Consider the following 19741-nt stretch of genomic DNA (forward strand, 5'->3'; position numbering starts at 1 on the left):
CCCTGGGATCGTCTGGTGTACACTTACCTGCACAAGCACATAAACTGCATACTTATATATTTAATCTCTGATGAGATGCCTAATAAGCATGAAGGTAGAATAAAAGCAGTACAAAATAAAATTATTGCAAACAAAACAAGCATATAGGTTTTTTAGTAAATTGCATTTTATTTGATTAAAAAAACATATACAATGGTGCCTTGGATTATGAGCATAATTTGTGCTTGTAATGCAAATCACTCTTAAAGCAAAGCAAATTTTTCCATACGTAATCATTGAAATGCAGAAAATTGGTTCCACACCCCAAAAATAATGATTATTTATTCTGAATAACATGAAAAACAAATGACACAAATATTTAGAAACAGCTGAATATGTCATATGTCATAAGTTACTATACAATAATAGAGAGGATGGGGCACACAAGGACTGACAGAGACTGCAGGGAGTATGAAGGAATGAGCAGGGCAGATGTGGGCACACACATGCAGCCCTCTGTCTGGGGAGAGAGGGGTTACAGCTATGGAGAGATTACCTCCACAGTCCTGTCCCCTGATGCAAGCCCCAGCCTGAGGTGGATCTGCTCTGATTTGGAAGGTGGGGGAGACTTACATGCCAAAATGAAAAAAAAAAAAAAGTTCTAATTTTAGTGGCCAATGCTCCATACTCCAAGGGATTGTCTAATGCTTTCCACCCCTTTAGGGTGCCTTCACACGTACCGTATCGCTGTGTTTTTATCGCTGCGTTTTAGCTGCGTTTTTTACATGCGCGTTTTGATTTTCACATGATTTTCATGTGAAAATCAAAACTCGCATGTAAAAATCGCACCAAAAACGCAGTGATAAAAACACAGCATTAAAAATGCAGCGATAAAAACGCAGCGATACGGTACGTGTGAAGCTACCCTTAATGAGGGTGCCAAAAGGCAGACACTGTATAGTGCATTCTTTTTCTTCTGATAATGAGCTACTTTGTATACCTTTTCTAATAGAGTATTGACCGTCTTATAAGACCCCATACACTAGTTCGGCAGCCTCCTTAAGGAGACACACTACCCTCCTAGTCCTTCTTAAGTAGAAAATACTGCTATCTCTATCCACATTTCTACTGTTAGCTGACCATCTATTCATGACATCTTAAAGCAAACGTGTCAGCAGGTACATCGCTTTAAGATTTTAAAATCAATAGACCAGCACCAGCATGGGGAGTCTGCTACTGTAGTTCTTTTTTTGAACAGCAGCTCTGTTCCCGCACACAGCGCCGGTCTATTCCCGATCAATGGCCTGGCCTAAAGCACTGGAGGCAGGCCGGTGACCAGGAATAGACCAGCGCCGTGCATGGGAACCAGAAAGCTGCTAAAAAAAAGGCCATGGCACCAGCATTCCCATGCTGGCGCTGGTCTATTGATGTTAAAATCTTAAAGCAATGTACCTGCTGGTACATTCGCTTTAAAGACTATGTGACAGGATAACAGTTTCTGGACAGCTTCCCTGGTCCATTATGACTATACTCCCACTTGAGATGGCAGCAATATGGATAATAGATACTTACTGTAGGCTGTTCATTAATTTCCTTAATCATTATGTAGGATGATTACTTCAAAGAAGGAAAGAAACCAACATAAATTGACTTATAAGACGGCTTATACTGCTTTTGAACAATGTGCAACATTTTATTTGGATAAACTTGATATGTGGCTCTGGAATAGACATGTGTGAACAATGAACCAGTATTTATGCCTATACCTGCTGTGAACTGGGAATGCCAACCCAACATTTCCAGTTTAAGGCTCTTTTCATTATATTATATCAAGGGGTTTATGAGCTGTTCTTGTACTTGGTACCTAAAATATGTTCATATGGAAACCATTAGATACAAGGATTTTAGTTTTTATAGAAAATTACCTTGTTGTGATAGTTTGGCTGCTCTTAAATATCAAGATACTCTCAGGCTATGTTCCCGCTTAGTTTTTGGACTGCATAGAAATGAGTCCAACCAAAAAGACTTATTAGCAAAAGATGTTTTTTGGGCTATAGCTTTTGTTTTTTGTGTACATGTAGAATGGCTTTGTAAGCTCAAAATTAGCCTGGTAAAGTGTGTAAGAAAATGTGTATGAGAACATATCCTTACAGAGTACAGGTCTCAAAAAGTCTTTGAAATGGGCAAAAAAACTGTAAAAAGTTGGGGGGTCAAAAACATTCTAAACACAAAAAAGGCTAAAAATGTTCCTTTGTAAACTTTTTTTTTTTAGTATGGATCAGTTCCATTCCTGGTTGGGCTAAGGACAAGACAGAAATCGATAGCGCGGCATGCAGTCGAGAATGTGCAGATAATAGACTGAGGGCCAGGGGGTGGATGATGGGTAGATTCTATAAATATGCATTCATGTTATTTTGTTCGAAGAACTTAAGCCTATAGTGAAGCCCTCCACTGTTTTTGCTGTGACCAGGTCCTGGTATTTGCTGTGACAGCAATTGCCGTGTCCTGGAGTGCTTTAAGTGCAGGTGTTGTGCGCATGCTTGTGGGCCCTGGTGTTTGGTGGCTACTTTGTCACAGTGGCCAGGAGTGGTTATACCCCCGGACACACCGCCACCGAACATTTGGTAGGACTAGTGTAAGGTGCAGGTGCAGTGGTGCAGCGAAGAGGAGAGGCAGAGTCCCACTTGAACAAGTACTTGTACTTTCCTTGAAGGCTTTAGTGCAAGACAAAAAAAAATACAACAATGCTTAAGGTAGAGATGTAGAAGTAGAGAGGAAGAGTAGACAGAGGCCTGATAGGAGCCCTAACCCAATTACTACAGTACGCTGCCAGGATGTGTTTATAATATACTTATTGTTTGAAGAATCAATGTACTCAGATATACACTTTTATATCTAACTGCCTTGTGCCTACACAGTCTCGGAGACTGCCCTGTGTGGTAGTACGGGTCCTAGGCCTTTGTCGCTAGGTTGAGCTAACTAGTGAAGGTTTCCCCACGTAGTCAAGCGTTGTCAGTAGAGAGTGACTGACTGCCCTGAGCTCTACTGTGGATCAGTCCCACTTCCTGTGCTTTTAGGGGGTGACTGTCCAGAGAAGAATCCACTGTGTGGGTAAGGGTTGTCCGGTTGTCCGGTTACACCTTAGTCTGGGTCAAGCAGAGCATGTCTGCTGGTGTCAGTCTCTGAATAGAAAGTTGTATAGTCCTCGTCAAGGCTCTGGCCTAAGCCAGGCCTGTCTGTGGTCTATCTCTCATACACACTAGAATAACTCAACACAACAGGAAACCCCCTAACTTATATAGGGTCGTGTGACAGGAAGTGTGAAGGATAGTGTATGGAAGGAAGTGTATGGAGTGTAAAATACAATTACAACATAGCTTAACCTAACCACATACTGCAGATGTGTCCAGGGGGAGTGAGACACCTAATGGCACACTAGTGGGACACTACAATAGTAAAGAAGGCTTGTTGTTGATGGTGTGAGTCTCTGAACTCTGGGGAATATCTAGTGTATTGTGGCTGGTGAATGTGAATGGGGTGCCAGTGGTGTTCCATGTGCAATAGCTTAGCCAGACACCATCTGTAATGTAATAAATAACTTAAAAAAAAAAATCAAACAGTGTCTGGTTGACAGTACTGCTATTGTGCAAGTGAAGAGGTATCCCTTTAAGCTAACTGGCAGGAAAAAATTCTATCCTCTAGCCTTATGCTAGGTGATCTTCCCCAGCTGGCTCCCTAGTTGTGAACTTTAGGGTCCTATAGCAGGATGCATGTCTGTGTGGAGATGTGACAAGACTCTGGCTGGACCTCACTTCACATGTGCAAACCTTGAGCATGCTCAGGTTTGTCTAAACCCAAGCATCCAGAATTTGATAACCAGTGGCTGAAGTAGTTGGATGCAGCTCTAGGGAGCCCTGGAAAACATGGATACAGCCTATGGCAGCCTTAGGGCTGCATTCAACTTATTCAGCCACCGGTAAATCGGACAAACCTAATTTTGCTTAAAGTTCACATGTCTTTAGTCCTGACTATTACAAGGAACAAGAAGGGCAAAGAGGACCTTGTACAACTTCTCCTCTCAGACTAGAGATTCAATCCTTTCCCTTGTCATACCAAGTTCTTACTTTAGTAAATCTTTAAACTTTCTTTAAATTTTTTGTTTGTTTGTACCAATCTAGGAAGACAAAATACAGTTAAAGACATGGGCACACAGCCAACTCCACGTTGACTGACCTAAAATATGCCTGCTTTGGTAAATATGGGCGAAAGTTCTTCTGTCATGGTTTATCAGATAGATAGCAGTGTGTAGTCATGACGCTATATCTGTCAATTAAACTTTTTCCATTGACTAGTGTGTAAAAAAAGAAGTGATTCAGCAGCTGGAGCATGCGACTTGGGGCATTTAAACCTTTGGTGTCTTACATTCCTATATTTAAAGGGGACCTGTCAGCCCCGCTAAGGTGGCGTAGCCTGGCTAACCCCTCGTGGAGTCCGGCATACTTAACCCTCTCATCTCTAATGATCTGCATAACGCGCGCTCAGCTTCAGGACGTGATTTCTCTGCCCCAGGACCGGGTCCAGGACGCGGACTTGTAGGGAGGGTTAAAGGACAACTCCGGCCAAAACTATTTTTTAATATGTTATTACTTATGGAAAGTTTCTAATGTACATTAATTATGGGAAATGCACATATAGGGCTATTTCCCTTAATTTAGTAGATCATGGAGACTTCAGATTCTCTGAAATACTGTGACGTCACGAACCGGGGGTGTAATTACAATGGAGTGTCCAGCAGGGGTGCACTATATATAGAAGTCAATGAGTACCATTGACTTCTATATATAGTGCGCCCGTGCTGGACACTCCATTAGAATTACAATGGATGTGTATGTAAATGTAATATACAGTATGTTTTTGATTGAATACATTTATGGAATACTTTGGGGAGCAAGTGTCCTTGCTCCCCAAAGTATTCCATAAATGCAATCAATCAGTACATTTGGAGGGCACCGAGCAGGAAGGGAGAAGTGCCATCTACCTCCCCCCCCCTGCTCCGTGCTGCTGCCATACATACACACTGTACTACTGCCCCATCATTTGCTCATAGTATAAGCAGATAATGGGGGAGTAGTACCAGGGCCAATCTCCATGGTAAGCCTGCAGAACCTCCGCTGCACTGGACTACACTGAACTACTACTCCCATCAACTGCTCATAGTATGGGGAGCCGCTCATCACACAGGAACCATCATGCCCATTCCGCCCAGGACACTTGCTCCCCAAAGTATTCCATAAATGTATTCAATCAAAAACATACTGTATATTACATTCACATACACATCCATTGTAATTCCAATGGAGTGTTCAGCAGGGGCGCACTATATATAGAAGTCAATGGTACTCAATGGCCCCCTGCTGGACACTGCACTGTAATTACACCCCCAGTTCGTGACGTCACAGTATTTTAGAGAATCTGAAGTCTCCCTGATCTACTAAATTAAGGGAAATAGCCCTATATGTGCATTTCCCGTAATCAATGTACATTAGAAATTTGTCTAACTTTCCATAAGTAATAACATATTAAAAAATTGTTTTGGCCGGACTTCTCCTTTAAGTATGCCGGGCTCCACCGGTAGGGGGGGGTGTCGTGGGGGCTCCGCCACCTTAGCCGGGCTGGCAGGTTCTCTTTAAAGTTAACAAGGTGACAGCTTTATTTGGTTGACTTCTTGTCAGTGTTTCTCCATTCTACCTCTAATGTTATGAACATTTATGTCTAACTTCCATGTTGTATGAGATGTCAGGTAAACCATGGCATCAGCAAAATGGATCTTTTCTGCTCCACATGGTTTACATATCTCACAAGAGACATAAAACGGACTTTTCCCAATTGACTGACATTCGTGTTAGTTTTAGTCATCCTAAGACTGCCCTTGAAGACTCTTTGCCAGCAAAACAGTTAAAAGCTGTGTTTTCATTTCTTTCCAGAAAGTGGAAAATGTCTGGTACAGTACCTTACTGACATCACCCGCTCAGTGTCATGCCAGATACAATCAGAACAGGGTCTTGTTGGCAGGGCAGATGTTGGCAAGGAGCAGAAATGCAAAATCATGCAGGAAAAAAATATATATCGATCTATTGCTGAAGTCCAAACATTCTGACAATACAAACATCATAAAGAATATATATATATATATATATATATATATATATATATATATATAACATAATACTGTAGTTTTTACATTCATACCATCAGATGAAAAACAAATGTCATACTCTGTGCGGTGTAGAAGAGTAGACGGAGTACTGATACAACATGTCAGGGCTGAGATTCCAGGGATGTGACGCCTGCGACGTGGATCAGGGCTTCTTGTTTGTTGCCCTTGTTGAGCACCTGCCATAGTTTGTAAACTGGAAACCTTTGTGGACTAAGCTACTTCACAGAGCACATTGGAGATTACATAGCAAAAATCATGTGTCAGGGCTTACAGAGACTTAATAGAAGGGGTTTCTACAGAAAAGTGATTTTACAAAATCCAACAGGATTTTGGAAAAATCCTTTAAAGGGATACTCTGGGGGGGGGGGGAGGGGAATATTTCAACTGGTGTCAGAAAGTTATATAGATTTGTAATTGACTTATATTTGGAAAAACTTTAGTATTCCAGTACTTATCAGCTGCTGTATGTCCTGCAGGAAGTGGCCTATTCTTTCCAGTCTGACATAGTGATCTCTGCTGCCACCTCTGTCCAGAGCAGAGAAGGGTTTCTTTGTTAATGGACAGTTGCTGTGTCAGACCGCACTTAATTACAGGTGGCTGAAGAAGTTAAGTGAAGGCTGCCTGGAAAATATGTCTGTAGCCATAGGGTGTATCTATGTTTTCCAGGACTCCCTAGGACTGCATCCAACTTCTTTAGACACCAGTAATCAAATGCTGAGAGTACAGGTTTGGACAGACCGATGCTCGAGGTTTGCTCTAATGATCACTCATTTCAACTTCCCTCCATGTGATAGCCTATGTGATTCCTAACACATTTGTTGTTTGCAATGACCTTTGATATTGTGTCTAAAGCTCAGGGCCAGCTCCAGGTTTTTGCAGGCCCTTAGGTGACAGAGACTCAGCAGGCCCCTTATCCTCCACCGTGCATCCATCATCCATACACTATGCACAATCACTTGAGACACCACTGACTGACTGACACAGAAACTGACTGACAGATACTAACTGACTGATTTACTCTTATTGACTGAAACTGACTGATTGACACTGACTGGCACTGACTGATATTGACTGAGTGACTGACACTGACAGACTGACACAGACAACGACTGACTCACACACTCAGACACTGTCACATAGCACTTACAGCTCAGTCTCCTCCCTCTTCCTTTCTGTTGGGCTGCTCTCCACACTGCAAGGTTGAGGACCTTTGGGTCATGTCATCATGTCATGTTGGACTGGGGTACCTGGGGCCCACCAGAGGAAATGATCCTTGTGGCCTAACAATAAACAACCAGTAAGACACAACAGGCTGACCTCTGCTCAGAATCCCGCCAGCCTTACTGACTCACCACACCGGGACCATCAGATTTAGTGTGCTTGCGTGAGTCTGCAGGTGCTGGGCTGGAGGCTCATCGGAGGATCCTCCAGTCTTCCAGTGGCCCAATCCAACACTGCCCTTTTCTCTCTCCGTGCAGGTCCTGCTCCATCTCCTGTTTCTTCTGAAGTTCAGCCTTCTCACCCTGCACTACAGTAAGCGGGCTGGTCATCAGAACACCGGCCCCTCTCTCTCTGGCCCCCAGAGGCGCTGTGGACCCTGGCACTTGCCCGGGCAAGCTCTGTGCTGTCGCCGGCCCTGCTAGAGCTCATCGGTAGGACGACTTGTTTTCATGGTTACAGACTACAAACAACACCTATGTAGCTCAAGTCTTCAATATTACTCCATTTTACTACCTTTTTTCCTTATTTAACTTTACCTTTAAGCTTATACTAATATTTGGTGCCAGAAGAACGGCTCATGTGTAATACATTTGGTATATTTTACGACCACTAAGTAGAGTCCCTTTTTCTAAACACATTTCAGATATATCAAGGTATGCATAAAACGTGTCTGAAACATGTTTTACGCCTATGTATTTTCATGGCAGAATATGTAAGAGAATACTGATGGATTTTGTAATCTTTGTAAGTAAATCTCCTCCAATATGTTTCAAGAAATGAAAAACTGTTGACTTCAAGGCAGATATTCTATACTAAAGGCACCTGCAGTGATGTAAAGTGTTTCGCTTAAACTTTTCATGGCAGCATTCTTTAGAGAACATAAATATACACGTATAACATGGTAAGATTAGCCAACAGTGATCTAAAGGGTCCAGGTAAATAGCTATGAAGAATTTTATTCTGTAATGTAAACTCCTTCAGATAGAAGTCACCCAAAGAACATTGAGGCAGTGATTTCTCCTGAAAGCCAAACAAACCCTGATTCTCCATTGTATATCATTTCTATAAATACAAGGCGACGCACCATCTAAAACACCTCGGCAGTGGGCTAAGCTGTCTAAAGATGTTTCTTTATTAAGTTAATGTACTCTTGTACTCACATTAAGTTAATGTGACATTTAGTCTGTGACTACTCTTCTGTGCATGTTTAACATTTACATTATTGAGAATCATTTTGGGGGGAAAAAGTAAATGTTTCATGTACACATTAGTTAAATACCCTACTTCTTCAAAAAAAATAAGCTCTACCCAAAAAATAAGCCTTAACTTGATTTAGATTTTTTCCCACTCAGAATTTTTTTTATGTCCGTAAATTCCTCCTGCGATCCACTCATACAATTCCCTAAAAGTTATGGATTGGGCATGTGGAGTGAATCCAGGTATCCATAAATCAATTTTTTTAGAAACACAACGCTTCAACATGTGACTAATGACTCATCCTTATTTTTTCATGGAAATATGAATGCCAAAAAGTTACAATCCATAGAAAATGGCGGACATTTTTTTTTCAGGATTGGTTTGGGTCCTTGTGATCTACTGATTGTGTGAATAGCCCACTAGACATCAATGTGCACTAACTCGAGTACTGAAATACAGATCCGCAAATTACAGGACATTTGAATAAGGCCTTTGTATCACCAGTGCTAGGTTATGTTACGTGACGTCACAGAGATGGAGAATAGGCATACCGTAGCTCCTCGACAAGTGCCCCGCTACCTCCCACCATGGCAAAACAAGACCTGCTCACCTGCACCAGAATACCGCCTCCTGAGTCGGTAAGTGAATATAAATTTAAATTCAATGAAAATATAAAAAGAAAAACATTTAAAGACTCAACTATAACAGCTTATTTACAGTGTTGTAAGAAAGACTTTATCCCTCAAACCAGGGGCAGACACAGACTGCAAAGGGCCCCTCTGCAAAAAATGTGTTTGGGCCCCCATAACCTATTCGTATCTCCACCTTTCTGTCTTAAAGGCACACACACATGTACGCCAAGGTATCCGGTACATGTGTCCTGGTTTCTCAGGAAGGCTCTACAGCACAGCACAGATGACATGGCACACTAAAGGACTGTACTGTAGTCTGTGCAGGCCCCAGTGTGGGACTGGGGTACCTGTGGCCAACTAATAGAACTGATCATAGGGGGCATCCAAATCAAGAACCCGTCAGAAGCGACATGCTGACCTGGTGCCATCCTGTACTGATAGCCAAGTCACTGAACAGCCGCTGGCTTACAGCATGTGAGCCCAGCTCTCTTGCAAAAGTGCAAGTAGGTGCAAAAGTCAGTAGTTTTAGAATGTGCCTTACCACCCCACACGAGCTCAACACTCTAGTTGGATAATAGTTTTTGTCACATATATACAGTTTTGCCTTGGATTAGGAGCATAATTTGTTCTGGTACCATGCTTGTCATTCAAATCCACTCTTAAACCAAAGCAAAACTTCCCATAAGAAATCACTGAAATGCAGACAATTGGTTCCACACCCCAAACGGCCGTATTTTCAATATAATAATGCACTCTATTGTAGGCAATGAGAAATTAATCAGCAGTGCATGCATCATTTTTGAACTGCGGCCCGGTTCCCACGCACGGCGACGGTCTATTATCGGGCACCGGCCTTGCCTCAAGCACTGGAGGAGAGCTGGCCCGCCCCCAATGGGAGGAAACCCCTGCCCCCCTGTGGCGCGGCTCCATTAAAATTCTTACATTCTCTTTAAAGGGGTTATCTAGCGCTACAAAAACATGGCCACTTTCCCCCTACTGTTGTCTCCAGTTTGGGTGGGGTTTTGAAACTCAGTTCCATTGAAGTAAATGGAGTTTAATTGCAAACCACACCTGAACTGGAGACAACAGTAGGGGGAAAAGTAGCCATGTTTTTGTAGCGCTGGATAACCCCTTTAAGCTTTATTTTTTTATTCACTCCCCATTACATGAAATAAAAAATTACGGATAGATATATACTTTGTAGATAGGTTGTTCATAAAGAAAAGAAGGCATAGCATGCACTATAATCCCACAAAAAACACCTACACAGATAAGGCAAGACACATTGAATAGTGTGCACTTGGATGCAGCATGTTTTACCAGCTCATGTCTATAGGTACATTGAGCAATATGTTTCAATATATTTTTCATGCATTTAAATGTATATGTTTAAAGGATGGCAAAACGGTGATGTAAGTCAGCCCTTCCATGACATCCATGACATAACTGTATAGGACTAATGGTGAACTATGGTTAGTCACTTGATGTATGTGAGGGCAGTGACACGACTGATTCCATGTATAGTCCTAGTCAGTAAAGGCCTTATTACAATAAACAATTAGCGGCCTATATTTGGCCAATTAGCGACCCTTCAGGCTCATAATCGTTTAGTGTAATAGCGCTGCTTCTACACTACAGCACTGGTATCCCTGCTGTGTGAGGATATATGTAGATTATGTATATATGTATATGTATTAGGGCACTGCATGATTTCTTTGTCTACAATAGACACCATAAAAAGTGACAACTTCTCTAAGTATAGGGCCTATAAATATATGCTAAAAGTTATTGACTTAAAGTGTAACTGTCATGTTTTTTTTTATTGCAGAAATCAGTAGTATAAGCGATTTTAAGAAACTCTGTAATAGGTTTCATCAGCCAAAAAAGCCTCCTTCTGTACTCAAGAAGCAATCTCCCAGCCTCCCCCCTGACTTCTTATCTGTGCATTATCAGGCAAACACGTCTTCATTACAGAGAAGCCAGTGAAGACGGGTTCTGCTCTCTCCATTGTAAGCCTATGAAGGGGGGAGGGGCTGAGGGAGATGAGGGAGCAGGAAGAGGTGACATGAAGGTCAGCTGTTTGTAGACTCTCTGGGCACCTAAAACGCTAAATTCAGGTGTCAGAAAGGTCAGTGCTTATCTAGGAACTTACTGAGAGAAGATTGCAGGGTGTTGTGCTGTGCAGGACTGCTCCGTGCTCAGTCACTCCTAACAGCCCCTCCCCTCTCCATAGCCACATAATGGACACAGAAATCCTGCTTCATTTGATGTGAGGGGGGAGGATGGGAGATTGCTTTTTCAGTACAGAAGGAAACTCTTTTGGTTTATAAAACCTATTACAAAGTTTCTTAAAATCGCTTGAACTGTTGATATTTAATGTTTTCAGAAAAATGACCCTGAAATGACAGTTACGCTTTAAATGCTGCCCAATCACAGGGCAGCTTGAACTGCTGCAGCATAATAAGCTGCACTGTGATAGGCTGCTATAAGCAGCCAATCACAGGGCAGCTTTCACTGCTGGAGCACTATAAGCTGCACTGTGATTGGTTGCTAACTGTTGCTATGAGATGATTTCATGCTATAAAACACAGCAACCGCTGAGCTCAGGGAGACCAGTGACAAAAAAATCTGATGGAGTACTCACTGAAGAGTCTCCACTGATGCATTGCCCCCTATAAATATGCAAAAGAAGGGTCCGTGGAGTCTCAGTTACGAGTCTCAAAACAGGGGAATAGCTAGATATCCCTCTATTGCCAAGGGGGTGACTCCCAGTGGGGAGATTCCCGTGTTTTGAGACTTGTAACTGAGACTCCACGGACCCTTCTTTCAAATCTCTTGTATCCTAACTGCTGATGGTGTCATAGGTCTTCTTCATTACTAAGAGCCTACCTCCAATACCCCACACCAAATCAACCTCAATATTCCTATACACATTGAAGCGAATACTGACTTTGCAATGCTACACTTCCTTAACTCTCTAGAAGTTTTAAAAAATGGCCAGGTGAGAACCAAGGGTTTACTTTGCTATAATTCTTCTTCATTCTCAGATCTAACCTATAACTAATATAGAGTGTAGTCCTTTTTGCCTCCCCTGTTTGACAGCTCAGAATGTCTAACCTGCCTTAAACTCCGCCCAAGCTGGAGACCACAGTTGGGCTGTCTCTGGAAGAAAGTGACCATGTTTTTTGTAGTGCTGGATAACCCCTTTAAATCCGCCTAACCTGATCATCTACTTATGTGACTACAATTACCCCTATCATCCCTAGTACTGCACTGATTTTCATGCTCATGATCCAGCCTGCTGACCAAGTATATTTGGCCTGTTCCTGGTGCCTTGCACCAACTTCTTCTGGTCCATGGGGATAGGCTGCTGCTCATACCAGGACCACAGCTTCCGCATCCTGGAGTGGGATAAAGGGTGAAGACCTAGAGGGCACTTAGACTCCGCTCCCTGGTGTGGCCCAAAGCCAAACCGGTTGAGAAGCACAGCGGGTCCACACTCACTGTCCATTACACTATCACCCACATTTACTTGCAGCCGATCCTGATAACCCTTTAGTATTTGCTGTAACCTCATTGGTAGAACAAAACTGCTAAATATGTCTATGGACAGCCTTACAGAGTACCTAATAGCTCTGGCGGGCGCTACCATTTTCAAAATGCTTGAGTGTCCTAGCCTTGTGATTGGTTAAGTGCTGGTAATGTCATTGTCTCTTTCTAGGCTTGAAACTCATTAATTTCTCTGGTCAGCAAGATAGTTATTCTCCACCATAGATGGTCGTCCCCCATTTGCTTCATTCTACTATTATATTGGATGGAATGACTACTAGCATTGAGTCTGTATTTACATTCATATATAGTCCACAGAGTGTATGGTTAATTTCCGGCCCAATGGAGTCCAACAGAGTGCTGCTGAAATCATTGAGACTGCTGCTGCTGACATCCATAACATTGCGTCATGTGTGTATAATTGCCACACCTAACAAGTATACACTTCTGCATAAAAGCATTGTCTATCAATTCTCTGCATCAAAGGTCTTCATTGTTTCTTCTTGAAATCACCTTGAAGAAGTCATAGCTCCTATATATTACAGGTTATAAATTGGTCTTGAGTTTGAAAAATAAAATATAGAAAAAGAAAATCGAAGATGGAGACAACAATCTGCAGCTCCAGCTCACCTGCCCCTTTCCTTTGAGTGGCCCCTCAATGTTCTGGAAACGGGTGGAGGACATTGTCTCGATTAGAATGTGCTCCTCTGTGATGCTGAGGCAGTTTGGGCTCCACTACTAGAAGGCCTAAAGGGATGGTGATTTCCCTGAACCCAGAACTGAAGTGAAATCTGTGCCTTAAGAACCCATGGCCAAATGTATATATTCCAATTTAGGTGATAGACATCTCAACAATCTTTTTGACTTGTTAAGGGGGCTGGTCAGAGGGCTGGGAAAGGCCTGGGCTAGGTGCCGGGTGAGTCCATGCCAAACGGCTGGAGTGGGCCTTAGCAGCCCTTGGGCAAACTGTTAGGAATGTGACTTTGCGTTCCTTGGTCTGTGCTGGGTGATCGAGGAAGCACTGAGTTTGTCTGTTTTTTGCACTGTATGAGTTGTCTGAATTGTGTCTTACTTTCCAGCCACACCTTGCTTTTCAGACTTTGGCAGTGCAGAGGTTACTGCACTGCTAGGTCTGTTCAGCTGAACTTGGTACTGGGATCAGGGCTGATCCAATCAGCTGCTGGACCTAAGCTCTGATCCTAGTTAAAAAGAAGCCAGTTCCCTGCTGGCTATTATTTGTAACTAGTCTCAGCTCCCCTGCTCCTTTCTCAGCATTCCCTGTCCTAATACCCTTGCTATTGCTCTGCCCATGTTCTGACCTCTTGCTTGACATCTGACTATCCGCTCTCTTTCTGATGTTGTACTGCGTTGTCCGTTTGTTTTTTGACTCAGTTAGCTGACTATCCTCCATTGTGTTTTGTTTGTCTGTCTTCATTTGTGTGTTCACCTACTCAGTGTAGGGACCGACTCCGTGGTTGTCCGCGACCATTTAGGGTCGTCCGTGGCAAGTAGGTAGGGGCATTGGTTGGGGAAAGTTCAGGGCTCACTGTCTTGTCCGTGTCCCCCCAGCCTGACAGAATAGCCAGCCCTATATTTCAGGATTTTTTTACCATGGATCCAATGAAAGCGCTGATGGAACAGATGCAAAACTTGAAGACTTTGGTTAAGGGACTTGCTGAGCGGGTCCAAGAACAAGAGGCTACATCCGGTCAGGTGACCATAACAACCCCCACACCTCCAGAACCACCTGTTCAGCTCCCTGAAAAATTCAAGGGAGATAGGAAGGATTTTCGATCCTTCAGAGAGGGGTGTAGACTCTTTTTTTCGGCTCCGTCCTCGCTCTTCTGGGGATGAGAGCCAAAAAGTGGGAATTATCATGTCCCTTCTGCAAGGCCCACCGCAGGAATGGGCATTCTCCTTACCTCCCAATGCAATTGAGTTGACTTGAGTTGATTATTTTTTTTCAGCCCTAGGGCTGTTGTATGATGACCCTGACCGGACTGCGGTGGCCAAACGCCAACTGACCTCCTTACGTCAGGGTAAGAGACCAGTAGAAGACTACTGCGCAGAGTTTTGGCAGTGGTGTATCCCTTCTACCTAGAATGATTCTGCCTTGCAGTATCAGTTTCGCCTGGGTCTTTCGAACCAGTTGAAGGATTTACTACTGGCTTACCCCACTCCAGAGACCTTGGAAGAAACCATGACCTTAGCTATAATGGTTGATAGACGTATGCGGGACAGACGAAGGGAAAAGGGAACCTCTGACTCGTTCAAAGACCCATTATCTGTTGTTTCCTCCCCTAAGTCTTCTTCTCCCCTGTCACTATCTCAAGAAGAACCTATGCAAATTGGAGCGACAGATACTAAGACCCGAATGGCCTATCGACTACAGTACAATCTGTGCTTATACTGTGGCAAGGCCGGACACTGTGTACAGGAATGTACCTCCAGACCTGGATCACTGTCGGAAAACTCCAGCGCCTGAATGATTGTTGAGGGGGTAATTCAGGCGCACAGGTACCGCTCGATATGAAAAATAAATTAATGGTGCCCATTTCACTATTTTTAGGTGAGAAATGTATTTCTGGGTTTGCCCATAAGGATTCTGGGGCATCTGCTAATTTTATTAATTCTGGGTTCTGGTCCTCTCTGGGGGTATGTCCGCTTCAGCTTAAGTGCCTGCTGAGTATTACTGGAGCGGATTTTACCCCATTGGCTCAGGGTAAGGTGAAATATATAACTCCCTCTCTCGATGTAAGGGTGGGTTATATTCACTTTTAGTCGTTGGAATTTTTAGTTATGGACAATTTGTCTTCAGACATTATTCTGGGGTTACCTTGGTTGGCAAAACACAACCCAACATTTGATTGGTCCACCAGGGAATTGATCAAATGGGGACCTAACTGTGCTTCGCATTGTGTTGCGCTGAATGTTGCAAATTGTTCTCCGGTTGAAGGAGAGATCCCTGAGTTTTTGTCCGATTTTGCCGATGTGTTCAATGAAAAAGCAGTAGATGTCTTACCGCCACATCGTCCTTATGATTGTGCCATTGATTTGGTTCCAGGGTCCAAGTACCCTAGGGGAAGAATTTTTAATATGTCTAGGCCCGAGAGAGAGGCAATGCGTGAATATGTTAAAGATAGTTTACGTAAAGGCCACATTCGGCCTTCATCTTCCCCTATGGGTGCGGGATTTTTCTTTGTGGGGAAAAAAGATGGGGCCTGCGCCCCTGTATTGACTATCGTGAGCTAAATAAAATTACGGTGAAAAACCAGCACTCTCCTCCTTTTATTCCTCATTTGTTTAATCAGATTGTTGGGGCTAAGTGGTTCTCCAAAATTGACCTGCGAGGGGCCTACAATCTGATCAGGATAAGAGAGGGTGATGAGTGGAAGACCACTTTTAATACCCCCAAGGGGCACTTCGAGTACCTTGTTATGCCCTTCGGAATATGCAATGCGCCCGCGGTCTTTCAACACCTGGTAAATGATGTGTTTCGTGAATACCTAGGACAATTTGTACTGGTGTATTTGGATGACATATTGATTTTCTCTCCTGACTGGTCTTCACACATTTGTCATGTCCGTAAGGTTATGGAACTTTTAAGACAAAATCATTTATTTGCAAAATTGTCAAAGTGCCTGTTCGGCTTTCAGGAGGTTTCATTTTTGGGGTACAGAATCACACCCAATTCTTTTTGTATGGACCCTCTAAAAGTGGCAGCTATTGAAAAATGGGAGCGCCCTAAATGTCTTAAAGCTTTGCAGAGATTCTTAGGGTTCGCTAACTACTATAGAAAATGTATCAAGGGTTTTTCTGTAATTGCTAAACACCTAACCGATCTAACTAGGAAAGGGGCTGATTTGGTAAACTGGACTCCTGAAGCCGTTCAGGCATTTGACAAGCTTAAAAGATGTTTTTCTGTGGCTCCGGTCTTGACTCAACTTGACTTTGAAAAACCTTTTGTGATTGAAGTTGATGCCTCGGAGGTGAGGGTGGGAGCTGTTCTTTCACAGGGTCTGGAGATACTCACCAACCTCAGACCTATTGCTTACTTCTCTAGGAAATTCTCCAAAACTGAATGCAACTACGACATAGGCAACCGGGAGCTCCTTGCCATAAAAAGGGCATTTGATGAATAGAGACATTTTCTAGAGAGGGCTAAGCACAAAATCAAGGTCCTAACTGATCACAAAAATCTGGTGTATCTAGACAAGGTTCGACAAGGCTCGCCAGGCTAGATGGGCTCTCTTCTTTACACGTTTTGATTTTTAAATAACCTTCAGACCTGGTTCCAAAAACGTAAGAGCTGACGCCTTGTCCCATAGCTTTGAGACCAGCAATGTCCCTAGTGAGGAATCAGAGACTATTTTAGCTCCCGGGGTGGTGGTAGCCATTCTACAGCCCTATCTTGCTGCCCAAGAGTCTCAGTCCCCTGAGAATAAGCTCTTTGTTCCTCCTAACCTTCGTTTAAGAGTACTGGAGGAGACACATTGCTCAATGTTGGCAGGTCATCCAGGCATAGCTGGCACTCAGTATCTGTTATCACAACATTATTGGTGGCCCTCGTGGGCTCGGGATACTAAGTTGTTCGTAGAAGCCTGTGAAACCTGTGCCAGGTCCAAGGTACCTCGCAGACTCCCCGGGGGTCTGCTTCAACCCCTACCGCTGCCTGCGAGACCTTGGACTCACGTCTCTATGGATTTCATCACCGATTTGCCCCCTTCCAAGGGAAAAATGGTGATTTGGGTCGTCATTGACAGATTCTCCAAGATGTGTCACCTCATTCCTCTTAGTGATCTCCCTAACGCTCGTACCCTAGCTTCCCTATTTATTAACCATATCTAGCGTCTGCATGGGTCCCAGAAAATATTGTATCCAATAGGGGTGTACAATTCGTATCGAAATTCTGGAAGGAATTCTGTGGTCGCTTAGGTATAACTTTGTCTTTTTCCTCCGCCTTTTATCCGCAATCCAATGGTCAAACCGAGAGGGTCAATCAATCACTGGAACACTTTTTAAGATGTTTTGTTGCAGGGTCACAAGACAAGTGGAAAGAGTACTTGCCTCTAGCTGAGTTTGCACTTAATAACTGAGAAAGTCAATCCCTCAAGATGTCGCCATTCTTTTGTAATTTTGGGTTTAATCCTAGATGTTCTTCAGTACATGCTGCCGAATCTGTTAAGCCTTCTGCTGAAAAAATCTACAAAAAACTGTGCACAGTTTGGGCCCAGGCTCTTCAGAACCTGGTTAAAGCCCAAGAAAGTTTTAAAAAACAATCTGATAAAAAACGTATATCTGGCCCAGAATACATGGTGGGGGATAAGGTATAGCTCTCTACTAGAAACTTAAGGTTAAAAGCCCCGTCTGGTAAACTTTCTCCAAAATACATCGGTCCTTATGTAATTGTTAAGATCATTAAAGGGGTAGTGCGGCACTAAGAAATTATTCACAGAATAACACACATTACAAAGTTATACAACTTTGTAATGTATGTTATGTCTGTGAATCGCCCCGTTCCCCGTGTCCCACCACCCCCACCCGTGTACCCGGAAGTGTTGGTGCATTATACACTACCTGATCAGTGTCGAGGGCCGTCTGCCATCTTGTGCCAAACGTCATCTTTGGACGGACGGCCGAGTCGCTGCCGCCCGTCCCCCCCAGTTATGCTCGCGGCTGAGCATCGGATGACACTGCAGAGGGCGGCCGGCATTCGGGACAGTCGAAGCTGTTCGCCCGAAGAAGACGTCACTCGCTGAAGATTGGAGACGGGTGTCAGCACGTGACAGGTAAGTATAGCGCACCACACTTCCGGGTACACGGGTGGGGGGGGTGGGACACGGGGAAGGGGGCCATTCACAGACATAACATACATTACAAAGTTGTATAACTTTGTAATGTGTGTTAGTCTGTGAATAATTCTTTACCGCCGCACTACCCCTTTAATCCAGTTTCTTTTAAATTGCAATTGCCCAGGAGTTTGAAAATCCATGATGTTTTTCATAAGTCATTGTTAAAGAAGTATGTTAACCCTGTGTTGCTGTCTACTCCCCCTGCTCCCTTGTTCGTTCAAGGTGAGATGGAATATGAGGTGAAAAGAATCCTGGATTCTCGTTGGGTCCAGAGCTCTTTACAGTATCTTGTACACTGGAAGGGATTTGGCCAGGAAGAACGGACTTGGGTGGCGAGTAGAGACATGCATGCACCTCCCCTTATTCGACAATACCACATGCGTAACCTTTCCAGGCCGGGTCCTTTGCGTGAGCGTCCTGAGGCCCCTCAGGGGGGTACTGTTAGGAATGTGACTTTGCATTCCTTGGTTTGTGCTGGGCGATTGAGGAAGCACTGAGTTTGTCTGTTTTTTGCACTGTATGAAATCTCTGAATTGTGTCTTACTTTCCAGCCACACCCGCCTTGCTTGTCAGACTTTGGCAGTGCAGGTGTTACTGCACTGCTAGGTCTGTTCAGATGAACTTGGTACTGGGATCAGGGCTGATCCAATCATCTGCTGGACCTAAGCTCTGATCCTGGTTAAAAAGAAGCCAGTTGCTCAGTTTCCTGCTGGCTATTAGTTGTTACTAGTCTCAGCTCCCCTGCTCCTTTCCCAGCATTCCCTGTCCTAATACCCTTGCTATTGCTCTGCCCGTGTTCTGACCTCTTGCTTGACATCTGACTATCTGCTCTCTTTCTGATTTTGTACTGCGTTGTCCGTTTGGTTTTTGACTCAGTTAGCTGACTATCCTCCATTGTGTTTTGTTTGTCTGTCTTCGTTTATGTGTTCACCTACTCAGTGTAGGGACCGACTCCGTGGTTGTCCGCGACCGTTTAGGGTCGTCCGTGGCAAGTAGGTAGGGGCATTGGTTGGGGAAATTTCAGGGCTCACTGTCTTGTCCGTGTCTCCCCAGCCTGACACAAACTGTATATATTCTATGCAAAAATGATATAG

Source organism: Dendropsophus ebraccatus, chromosome 2 (genome assembly GCF_027789765.1).
Source record: "Dendropsophus ebraccatus isolate aDenEbr1 chromosome 2, aDenEbr1.pat, whole genome shotgun sequence".
NCBI lineage: Eukaryota > Metazoa > Chordata > Amphibia > Anura > Hylidae > Dendropsophus > Dendropsophus ebraccatus.